This window comes from Rattus norvegicus, chromosome 5, assembly GCF_021556685.1.
Source record: "Rattus norvegicus strain SHRSP/BbbUtx chromosome 5, alternate assembly SHRSP_T2T, whole genome shotgun sequence".
NCBI classification, from domain to species: domain Eukaryota; kingdom Metazoa; phylum Chordata; class Mammalia; order Rodentia; family Muridae; genus Rattus; species Rattus norvegicus.
In genome coordinates this window covers 11,477,865-11,488,626 of record NC_141538.1, presented here as the reverse complement: position 1 = coordinate 11,488,626, position 10,762 = coordinate 11,477,865, and positions in this window count along the sequence as shown.

The following is a 10,762-nucleotide window of genomic DNA, read 5'->3' as shown; positions in this document are numbered from 1 at the left end:
GAGTCTTTATTAGGACCAACATCAGAGCAATCAGGACCTCCAGGTCAATTGAGATTCCTCTGCCCAGCCTCTCACAACTTCCCACTACCAGAGCTCATGCTGCTCCCCCCCTAGATGACAAGGAAGAAGTCACATTTCAGCGTGAACTAACAGTCATGACCTTAACCCAAGGCACAGAATGATGAACTAAAGGTGCTGAAAAAATGACACCATCTGAATAATGCACGCTAGTGGACCCTGTCAGAGTAGGCGGGGCGCCTGAAAGCTCCTGTTTCCTAATACATCTTCAAAGGAAAGATGCCCCGGCCATCCACAGCACTCTTCTGTGATCCTGTGATTACCAACCATGTCCTGGCTTTAGTCCAGAAGTTCCGTTTCACTCGTGGGCCAAAATAGAGTGCTTAGGAATTAGGGTTCTGGGACAAACCATCTAGTACCATCTAATATGTAGGGAGGGCATGTGTGCCACCTACAGCATTGTCCCTAAGAGGAACCCCAGTGCTAATGTGAACAGATAGCACCAGCTCCCCAAGGAGGAAAAGTGAGCCTGGTTTCACTGGAGCATCCCATAGTGGTTAAGGAGATAAAGAAGGCCCAGCTTCCAAACTTCCTGCACTGAACCCCAGTGTTGTCATTTAAGTTGTGTGGCTGTGAACAACTCATTAAGCCTTGCTGCCTCAGTTTCCAGTGTTGTAATACTGTTGAAAACATCAGATGAGTTACCGGATATAGAATGTATATCACAGTCATATAGCGATAGCCACACAGTATGCATGGCATATACAGAGCGGGATCTGAACCAAGTCAGAAGGTTTGGATATTAGTTCAAATCCTAGCTGGGGACGTATTTTGTGTCCCTCTCAGTCTTCTATCTTGTCCCTGATTTGGAGGACAGGAGGCCCATATGTTTTAGGTGGGCCATCACTTCTCTAGAACAAGCTCTCGGCAAAAGGACTGTCAGATTGATAGAGTCCCTTCTGGGCCCAGAGTCTACTTGTTTGTGCATTGTTTTTAGTTGTCAGCCACAGGAACCTTTCTTGTCAGTAATGCACCACCACTCAAACCAAGCAGAAAGTGCCTCTCCCGTTTATCAGACCATCCACTCAGACTTCACACACATCAACCCTCTAACACCCTGGTAGATACGTCCCCCGCTCCCTCTGTGCCTGCTCCTCCTCCTTTCCTTTAGTTTCCCCTCCTCCTCCTCCTGCTCCTCCTCCTCCTGCTCCTCCTCCTCCTGCTCCTCCTCCTCCTGCTCCTCCTCCTCCTGCTCCTCCTGCTCCTCCTCCTGCTCCTCCTCCTGCTCCTGCTCCTCCTCCTCCTCCTCCTGCTCCTCCTCCTCCTCCTGCTCCTGCTCCTCCTTCTCCTCCTCCTCCTCCTCCTGTTCCTCCTCCTCCTCCTGCTCCTCCTCCTCCTCCTCCTCCTCCTCCTGCTCCTCCTCCTGCTCCTCCTCCTGCTCCTGCTCCTGCTCCTGCTCCTCCTCCTCCTCCTGCTCCTGCTCCTCCTCCTCCTCCTCCTGCTCCTCCTCCTCCTCCTCCTGCTCCTCCTCCTCCTCCTCCTCCTCCTCCCCCTCCTCCTCCTGCTCACCTTCTATCTTTCGTTGGTTTCGTTTGTTTTCATTGCACTTTGGCTGCTGTTTGAATCGGACAGGCTCTCACATAGGCCAGGCTGGTCTCTGCCTCACTGTGTAACTAAGGATGACTGTGAGCAACTGATTTTCCTGTATCTCCTTCCCACGTCCTTGGACCACAGGCTTGCCCACTTTGCATCCTGCTGTTGGGCTTTCGACAAAGTGACTCCCTCTGTAACCTCAGGGCCCACCTGGCTCGGCTTCCCGAATACTGAAATAACAGAGCCATCACCCCAGGTTGGCTCAATCCCTTTTGCAAAGGACTGAGCATCCAGGGTAAGAGGTAACTGAGTCACACAGTACAAAAAGCATAGAGACAGATCCAAACGGAGACTCACCCACTGCAAAACCCATGGCCCTGGCTACCTCCTTCTAAATCCTCTCAGCCTCACTGTAATCTTAGAAAAGCCCATTGGTCAAGACAAAGCAAGTCTCTAGGTGTGGTATCTGTCCTATAGGCCCCAAGCCTCCTTGCGTTACTGGGCAGCCAGAGACTGCCAGAGCCTTCTAGAACAAATATGTAATGAAAGCCACCCTTCTCCCCGCCCCCAGAGCCCTGCTACCCCAGCCAGCACCGCCCTCTACCCCATAAACTGAGAAATTGCTAGTCATCCAGAGGATGCTTGTCCCCTGAGAGCCAGTCTTTTAAAAGAGAACTGAGATCAATCACGGCTTCCTGAGGTTTTGAATCACAAACAATTGAATCACAAAAAAATAAGACAACTCTTTCAACAGCAATAAGGCCAGGAAAAGGCAGGGAACGGTGCGCGGCCATCAGAATCCTCCTGCCTCAGCCTCACCATGCCCAGCATACTTCTTCACTCTTTAAGGAAAAAAAAATAGTGCTAGAAAGAAAGATCTGGAGCTCAGATAACTGTGTTTGCCACTCCTAAAAAATATCTTTTGAAATATTAATTAATGACTTTAAGGTGCCCAACAACAACGATGACAAAAACAGCAGCAGCAGCAACAACGGCAACAACAACAACGGCAACAACAACAACAACGGCAACAACAAGCAAGGAAACCCAATCTTTGAAAACCTAACAAAATTAGCTCCCGCATAGGCTGTAATCAGCCCCTTGCACACTCTAGGACACAAGCCTGGCGTGTGCCCGATATAGAAAGAAGATGCGGGGACGTGTACAAGGGAAGAGGAGTACCTGCCAATCAGCCATCATCCATGGGCTGAGGAGCCGAAATAAACCTCCTGTCACGATCGTTAGTTACCTGATTATCTGTCACAGGCTACGAAAGCTGACTAGCACAGATAGCCCAGCACCTGATAAAGGCGTCTGGAATGGAAACAGACACTCTGAGGCAGGAAGTCTCCCGGACAGCTAACCGGCTGGGAATGCTGGAACTTTACCGAGGAAATTCCTACGATAAGGAAGCTGGTCCAATCATGAGTAGCTGGGCGTGGTGTCGCACACCCTAAGTCCCAGCACTCCTCGGGAGGCAGAAACGGGTGGATCTCTGCGTTTGAAACAGAGTTTCAGAACAGTCAGAGCTACACATAGAAACCCTGTCTCAAAAAACAAAAAGGAGTGTCATCTTTAAGCGACAGAAACCCATCCAGGCTTTCTATCCATAGACAAGACAGAAAGTTATGATTATAGAGGAATGAAAGCTAGTCCACTTTCTGTGCAAGCGACAAATGCTCAAGGTAACTAACTAATATAGCCGGAGGTTTGTTTTTGGCTCTTTAGCCGTGTGGATGTTAAGAACTGAACTCAGATCCTCCAGAAGAGCATCCAGTTCTTTGATCCACTGACTCAGCCCTCCAGCCCCAGTGTTTCGGTATTTTAGAGCCACAGTTTCCTCGAACCTCCAAAAACAACTAAAAGTGGGTTCGATTTGATACTTAAATTTGAATTCCTACAGAATACAAATCTACACCAAATTCTGATTATTTCACTCTCCGATTACACGTTTTAAAAATCGTGTCATAAAGCCTAAACCTCTATTAAAAGATTCCCAGTACACTTTTGGGAAATAGTGGTAGTATTAGAAGTGACATTTAACATTTCAAATGTTCTAAGGGGCTGCCCACCTTTGGTTGAAGACATTTTAAAATGGCTGCTTTTAATTAATCCTCTTGGTGTCACATACCTGATAGGGGCTTTGTTTGGTTACCCTGCTGTTTTGGTTTGTTTGTTTGTTTGTTTGTTTGTTTGTTTGTTTTGATGTTTGTTTCCCATTCCTGTTGAAATGGAGACTCATTACCTAGCCCAGAATGGTCTTGAACTTAGACTCCTCCCTTCCCGCATGCTGAGGTTACAGGCATAGCCTACCCTTTCCTGCTTGACAAGTGGCATTAAAGTCAGTCCCCAGCTTCCTCCCAGGAAAAGCCAGGACACTTAATGAGCAAAACACACAACCTCACAGCAACTTTGGATTCTACTGTAGTTCTTGTAAACCGGCTACTTTCCAGAGGCCTCTGGGTGATGGATCTTGCTAACCCCAATGGCTCACTGCCTAGAAGAAGGACCTCTCATAAAACACATGAGCTTTGAATAGACCTTCTCCCCAGTACTCAGGAGGAAGAGGCAAGCAGATCTCTATGAGTCTGAGGCCAGTTTAGTCTGTACAGAGTTCCAGATCAGCCGGGGGGGGGGGGGGGAGATCATATAACCAGAACCATTTGCCACGCACCCCCTTTGGTTTGGTTGGCTTGTTTCTGAGATGCTAATGACCTAAAAATTAAGTTTTAATTTATAAACTGCATTGCATGTTTTTAGACAATGTTTAGAGCTTGTATACCTTTTCTTCCAAGACAAAACTGGACAAAAGCCACAACATAAGTCACAGTTCAGACAGAGCACTGATTTCAGAATATGGAACTCTCCCTACAGATGAGAAAGAATTAACCAATGTTCCCATAGTGAATACTTTTTTCCCAGCACCAAAGATTGCACCGGGGGCCTCGAGCTGGATAAACGCTCCAACCATGAGGTACATCCTTTCTGCCCCATTTATCCATGCTCACAGGAAGTATTATATTTATATTTAGGAAGAAATTGGAAAGAATGAAGGTCATTTTAGTCGCACTGCCTTAAGTAGTTTGGAGGCCATTTTTGCAAAAGTGAGCTTGCTGTTAAGTAACAGAGTGAAGTCTAGATGATAAATCATCTTCCTAGCTCAGAAAAGAATCCCTGATGGTCCGTTGCTCACTGAAGCTTGGGGATAGATGCTTGAAATACAGTGTGAGGGGTGAGCTTCAAAGTGACGCCAGCTGCATCATCACCTAAGAGACACGCCTCTGGCGGTTCCAGAGGGCTGTAACGGAGGAAGGAAGGCCTACCCTGACGTGAATGGCCCGGTCATGTGGTAGGGGTCCTGGACTAAGGAAAAGAGGGGAAAGATGGAGCTATGCATGTACCAGTTATTAGAGCACAGGCTGCTGTTCCAGCGGACCCAGGTTCGCAAGCATCTGCAACTGCACTTCCTCAAGTCTGATACCTTCTTCTGGCTCCTGCAAGCACCAGGCACACAAACCGGGCACAGACAGACGTACATGCAGGCGAAACGCGCATGCGTGTAAAATAAAAAGTAAGTTTAAAATGAAAAACATAAAAAAGCCAAGCATGGGGACACAGTGACAACAAACCTTTCCTTCCTCAAGTTGCTTTCGTCTGGTATTTTTTCTGCAGCAACGAGAAGAGAAAGTAATGTACACGGTAATTACTAGTCAGGCACACTCAGTGGGTGGCTGGCCAAAGGCGAATGCTTTAGATCCTAACGTGTAAAGTGCACTATTTATATTCAATTTTCCTTCTGCTGTAGAGAGCAGTTAAGCCCATGGAGTGGTTTTGAACGAAAAGGGAGAACACGAGGGGTTGCGATCAGTCTGAAAGACAACTGTGTTGATATAAATGCCAAGGTCAAGCTACACTAAAAGCTTCTAAATATAGCTGTTCTATTTTAGGTAAAATGGTCCGTTCTGTTTCCATAGCTTTATGTAAAGTGTGTCCCACATTTATTCTTAAAGCTTGACTATTTAAGTGAACACGAGTCATTAGCACATCTTAAAACTTCACTTTCTGCTTACTGGCTCGAATAAGACGTCCTCATATCTCCTCTTTCTTTCAATTTCCATGGTTGGGAGTTATCTGGAAGAAAGTGTGTGTGTGTGTGTGTGTGTGTGTGTGTGTGTGTGTGTGTGTGTGTTGTATATTTGTGTGCTGTATGTGTGGTGTGTGTGCATGCTGTGTGTGTGGTGTGTGTTTGTGTGTTGTGTGCTGTGTATGTGCTGTGTGTTTGTGTGCTGTGTGTATGTTGTGTGTGGTGTGTTTGTGTGTTGTGTATGTGTGTGTATGGTGTGTGTGTGTTGTGTATTTGTGTGTTGTATGTGTGTTTGTGTGTTGTGTGCTGTGTGTGTGTGGTATGTGTTTGTGTGCTGTGTGCTGTGTGTGTGCTGTGTGTTTGTGTGGTGTGTGTATATTGTGTGTGGTGTGTTTGTGTGTTGTGTATGTGTGTATGGTGTGTGTGTGTTGTGTATTTGTGTGTTGTATGTGTGGTGTGTGTGTGGTGTGCGTGTGCATTGTGTGTGTATGTTGTCTGTGGTGTATTTGTGTGCTGTATGTGTGGTGTGTGTGCGTGCTGTGTGTGTGTTGTGTGTTTGTGTGTTGTGTGCTGTGTATGTGCTGTGTGTTTGTGTGCTGTGTGTATGTTGTGTGTGGTGTGTTTGTGTGTGTGTGTGTGTGTGTTGTATATTTGTGTGCTGTATGTGTGGTGTGTGTGCGTGCTGTGTGTGTGTTGTGTGTTTGTGTGTTGTATGTGTGGTGTGTGTGTGGTGTGCGTGTGCATTGTGTGTGTATGTTGTCTGTGGTGTATTTGTGTGCTGTATGTGTGGTGTGTGTGCGTGCTGTGTGTGTGTTGTGTGTTTGTGTGTTGTGTGCTGTGTATGTGCTGTGTGTTTGTGTGCTGTGTGTATGTTGTGTGTGGTGTGTTTGTGTGTGTGTGTGTGTGTGTTGTATATTTGTGTGCTGTATGTGTGGTGTGTGTGCGTGCTGTGTGTGTGTTGTGTGTTTGTGTGTTGTGTGCTGTGTATGTGCTGTGTGTTTGTGTGCTGTGTGTATGTTGTGTGTGGTGTGTTTGTGTGTTGTGTATGTGTGTGTATGGTGTGTGTGTGTTGTGTATTTGTGTGTTGTATGTGTGTTTGTGTGTTGTGTGCTGTGTGTGTGTTGTGTGTTTGTGTGTTGTGTGCTGTGTGTGTGCTGTGTGTTTGTGTGGTGTGTGTATGTTGTGTGTGGTATGTTTGTGTGGTGTGTGTATGTTGTGTGTCATGTGTTTGTGTTTGTGTGTTGTGTTTGTGTGTGTGGTGTGTATGTGTGTGTGTATGGTGTGTGTGTGTGTGTGTGTGTGTGTGTGTGTGTGTGTCCAAACCCAAGGTCTTCTACATGCCAAGCAAATGCTTTATTGCTCTATCCCTGAGCTATGGTATCAGTCTCTTAAGATTTCTTTTTCTAATTTAATTTTTTTTAATTTTCTGGAGAAAGAGAGATGTGGTGGATACAGTCACACACACATGTCACAGTGCATATGTGGCAGTCAGAAAACAACTTCTGAGGTCAGGCCACACCTTTCAGCCTGCTGAGGCAGGGACCCTCCTCTTGTCCCTGTGGCTGTACTGTGGCCTCCTCGGGGCCAGTGAGCTTCTGAGCAGTTCTCTCATCTCTACCTCCCTCCTCACCAAAGGAGTGCTGGATTCCAGACGCACGCTACCACATGTGGGCTCCAGAGTAGGTTCCAGGGATCAGAGCCTACATGGGTCATCGGGTATACACAGCATGCTGCTTACCCTCTCGGCCGTCTCCCAGCCCACAAGGTCCTTTTTTTTATGAGTCCTTTGCTATGCAGCTGCCCCTTGGTATTCACAGAAGACTGGTTCCAGATACGCAAGGGAAGCATTGGTCCCCACCCGCAGTTAGTGGATCTATTCAGTGAGAGGTGTTTGAATCTTGCAGGCTCTGACCTAATCAATTGATTAGTCATAATTGATGATGAACTCATAATTTGGTGACTTGTTTGGAGGTTGTGGAAGGAGCTTACTGGGGTCTGTCCTTGAATTGTCATTGCTCACCGCTTCCTGGACAGTGTGACGCGAGCATCTTTTGTGCTTCAGGTCCTTCCCATAAAGTGATTTTGTTCATTCACAGATTAAAAAGCAGTGGATCCAGCTGATGGTGGACCAAATCTCTGAAACTGAGGCCAAAAGAAAGGACTCCCTCAATTCGATTCTCTGCTGTTTTTCATCATAGCGAAGGAAAACTAATACTCACAGATGGTTACGCCCCAGGATGTAGATGCTGAGGGCACGCAGTTTGCCGGTCTGATTGCACGGTGCAGTTTGAGAGTGTTTTGAGACAGTCTTGGGTAGGTCTAGCTGGCCTTGAATTCCATATGTAACAGAAAATGACTTTGATTCCCTAACCCTCCTGCTTCAATCTCCCAAATGCCGGGATTGCAGGCATCTACCGTCCTGCATGCCTGGTCCTTTACCCTCTCATTTCATGTCTTAGAAATCTTATATATGCATGTTTCCACAGCGAGATTATAAATCTTTTTTTAAAGATTTATTTATTTATTATATATATACACCAGAAGAGGGCATCTGATCTCATTACAGATGGTTGTGAGCCACCATGTGGTTACTGGGATTTGAACTCAGGACCTTTAGAAGAGCAGTCAGTGCTCTTAACCACTGAGCCATCTCTCCAGCCTGAGATTATAAATCTTAAACTTGAGGTTCTGTATGTGTCAGGTCGAATGAAAACAAGCTATATATTTCTACCAAAAATATCCATCTATGAAGTTCTTTCTGCAGGCTACTGTTTAAGGCCCTTCCCATAGAGTAGTCATGGGCATGAATGGTGCCATCAGCACATGTGAGTTGAGGTTCACTTGAGGTTAGGTTCACCTTAATTCTTTGAGCCCTATTCCCCATGTTCACAGCAATATATATTCTATATCTCTTTTCTCCATTGCTTTGTTCTGTTTCCCATTCGTGCTCTCTCTCTCTCTCTCTCTCTCTCTCTCTCTCTCTCTCTCTCTCTCTCTCATAACAGTTGCTTCCTAAACCTCCCTTCTTCTTGGATTGACCTCCAACCATCCTTCAGGCTACTAAAAAATTCTCCTTGAAGCTCTTCCTACTCATTACTCTTCCTAAACCTTCATATTTCCCCAGCATGGTCCTTAGTAGGACAACCCTATTTTCTCTTCTCACTAGTTTGTCCATTTCCTCTTCCTGGAAAGAAGGTTGTTTGAGCACAAAAATTGAGCCTTACCGTTCCTCTGTGACCTGACTTAGCACACATGACATGGTTAAACCTCAAAAAAAAAAAAAAAAAAAAAAAAGCAAGGTCCCAAGGCAATTATACAGAATGAGAAGAAAGACTTTAACTTGAGAAGGGAAATGTTGGGCATGAAGAGGAGCCAGTTCTGGATGGGCAGCCACAGCTCAAAGCCAGGACAACAAGTAACTAGCAGGGAGGTCTCGGGTGAGACCAGGTGAGCTCTACCCCAAAAGTGAGGCTCAAAAAAGTCGAAGATAAAAGCAGACAAGCAGGTTCAGTTACTGTAGACCGCCCTTAATCTACAGTAATAGATCCTCTTGTCCAAACCCCTGAAGAATAGCAAGGAGATGAAGGAGCCCCTGGGATTATCGACTACAAGGTGCTGACCAAGGAGACTCTGATTACAAATAGACGATGTAGCCGCCAGAAGTATAAAATGGAAATTAGTTTTTTTAATAAATCCTAAAGGTTCAGAACAGAGGAGGAAGGGGGAAAAAACTTCTGGAAGAAACACACCATATTTTAAATGAGATGGAGAGAACATGGAAAAAGATGTTTGAATTTGTCTGGGGTGAGGGCTAGGACAATGAAAGCGTTTGAACTGTGCTTCATTGAGCATGCACCATTCTTGTGAATAGTTCAGCGGAGACTGAGGGGCACAAAGGCTGGACTGGCTGCCTAACTGGACCCTGGGGAATCTCGGTTAATGTTCATTAGCATGGAAACTCCTCAGCCTGGGGACGAGGCACAATGAGCAGTGAAGTCGTGTACTGTCTTGAACCTTTTCCTGTAGCAGGTAGACGGTCCATGCAGCTGTTAAGATCTGCCTTAGAGTCTGGTGAGGAGAGAATGGCAAGACCTCACAGTAACAAGGAAGCGGCAACGAAAGGCGATCCAGCTTCTCCCCTGGTTTTGGAAGGCTGAGTGCCCTTCGGCCGGGTCTAGCTCCAGACATTACCCACTCCGATAACTGCTAGGCAGCCTCAAACAAAGGAGACCTGTGTTTTCCATTCTTCATCCACTCCTACTCCAATCCTCCGGGGCAGTATTGATGCTGTTGTAACACTGGTCATAACCAGGAAGGGAATACCTCGGGCAGACACATGAATGGGAAACGCGTTCCTTCAGATTAGCAAAGCCACAGTCGCAGCTTGCCCAGCATTAACAGAAATAAAATGTCAACTACAAACTGACAGGCAGGCCTAATCACCATCAGTATTGACATAAAGCGTCTCATCACTTGCTCTTCAAATTAAAAGTCTTCCCTGATGTTTTTCTTTTAGTATGATGATGTGGGTGTGGAGGGTGGGCTTGTGAGTGTGCCCACAAACAGCTCGGCACACATGTACAGGTCAGAGGACAACTTGCTGGAGTCTGTTGTCTCCTTATACTATGTGGCCCCATGGATCAAACGCAGGTCATCAGGCTTCATAGCAGGCGTTTTTACCCTCAGAGCCACCTTGCCCCTCCCGTGTCTTCACTAATTCATCAGGACAATGATTGTGGCTGTCATTATCATCTCCTAAGTAAAAGTTTAAACAGTGGTTAAGAGTGCTTGCTGCTCTCCCAGCAGATCTAAGTCGATTGCCAGAACCAAAAGGCTTACAGCAACCTATAGCTTCAGGGATCCAACATCTCATCTAAACTGACACACATCACATGAATAAAAATAAAATGTTTTTAAAAGAAAACTATCAAAAAGAAAGAAACCGAGGCAGGCATTTAAAAAAAGCAGCCTTTGAAAATGGATTTATTAACTGTTTATTCCTTTTTATTTCATGTGCTTTGGTGTTTTGCATACATGTGTGCCTGTGTGAGGATGTCAGACCCACTG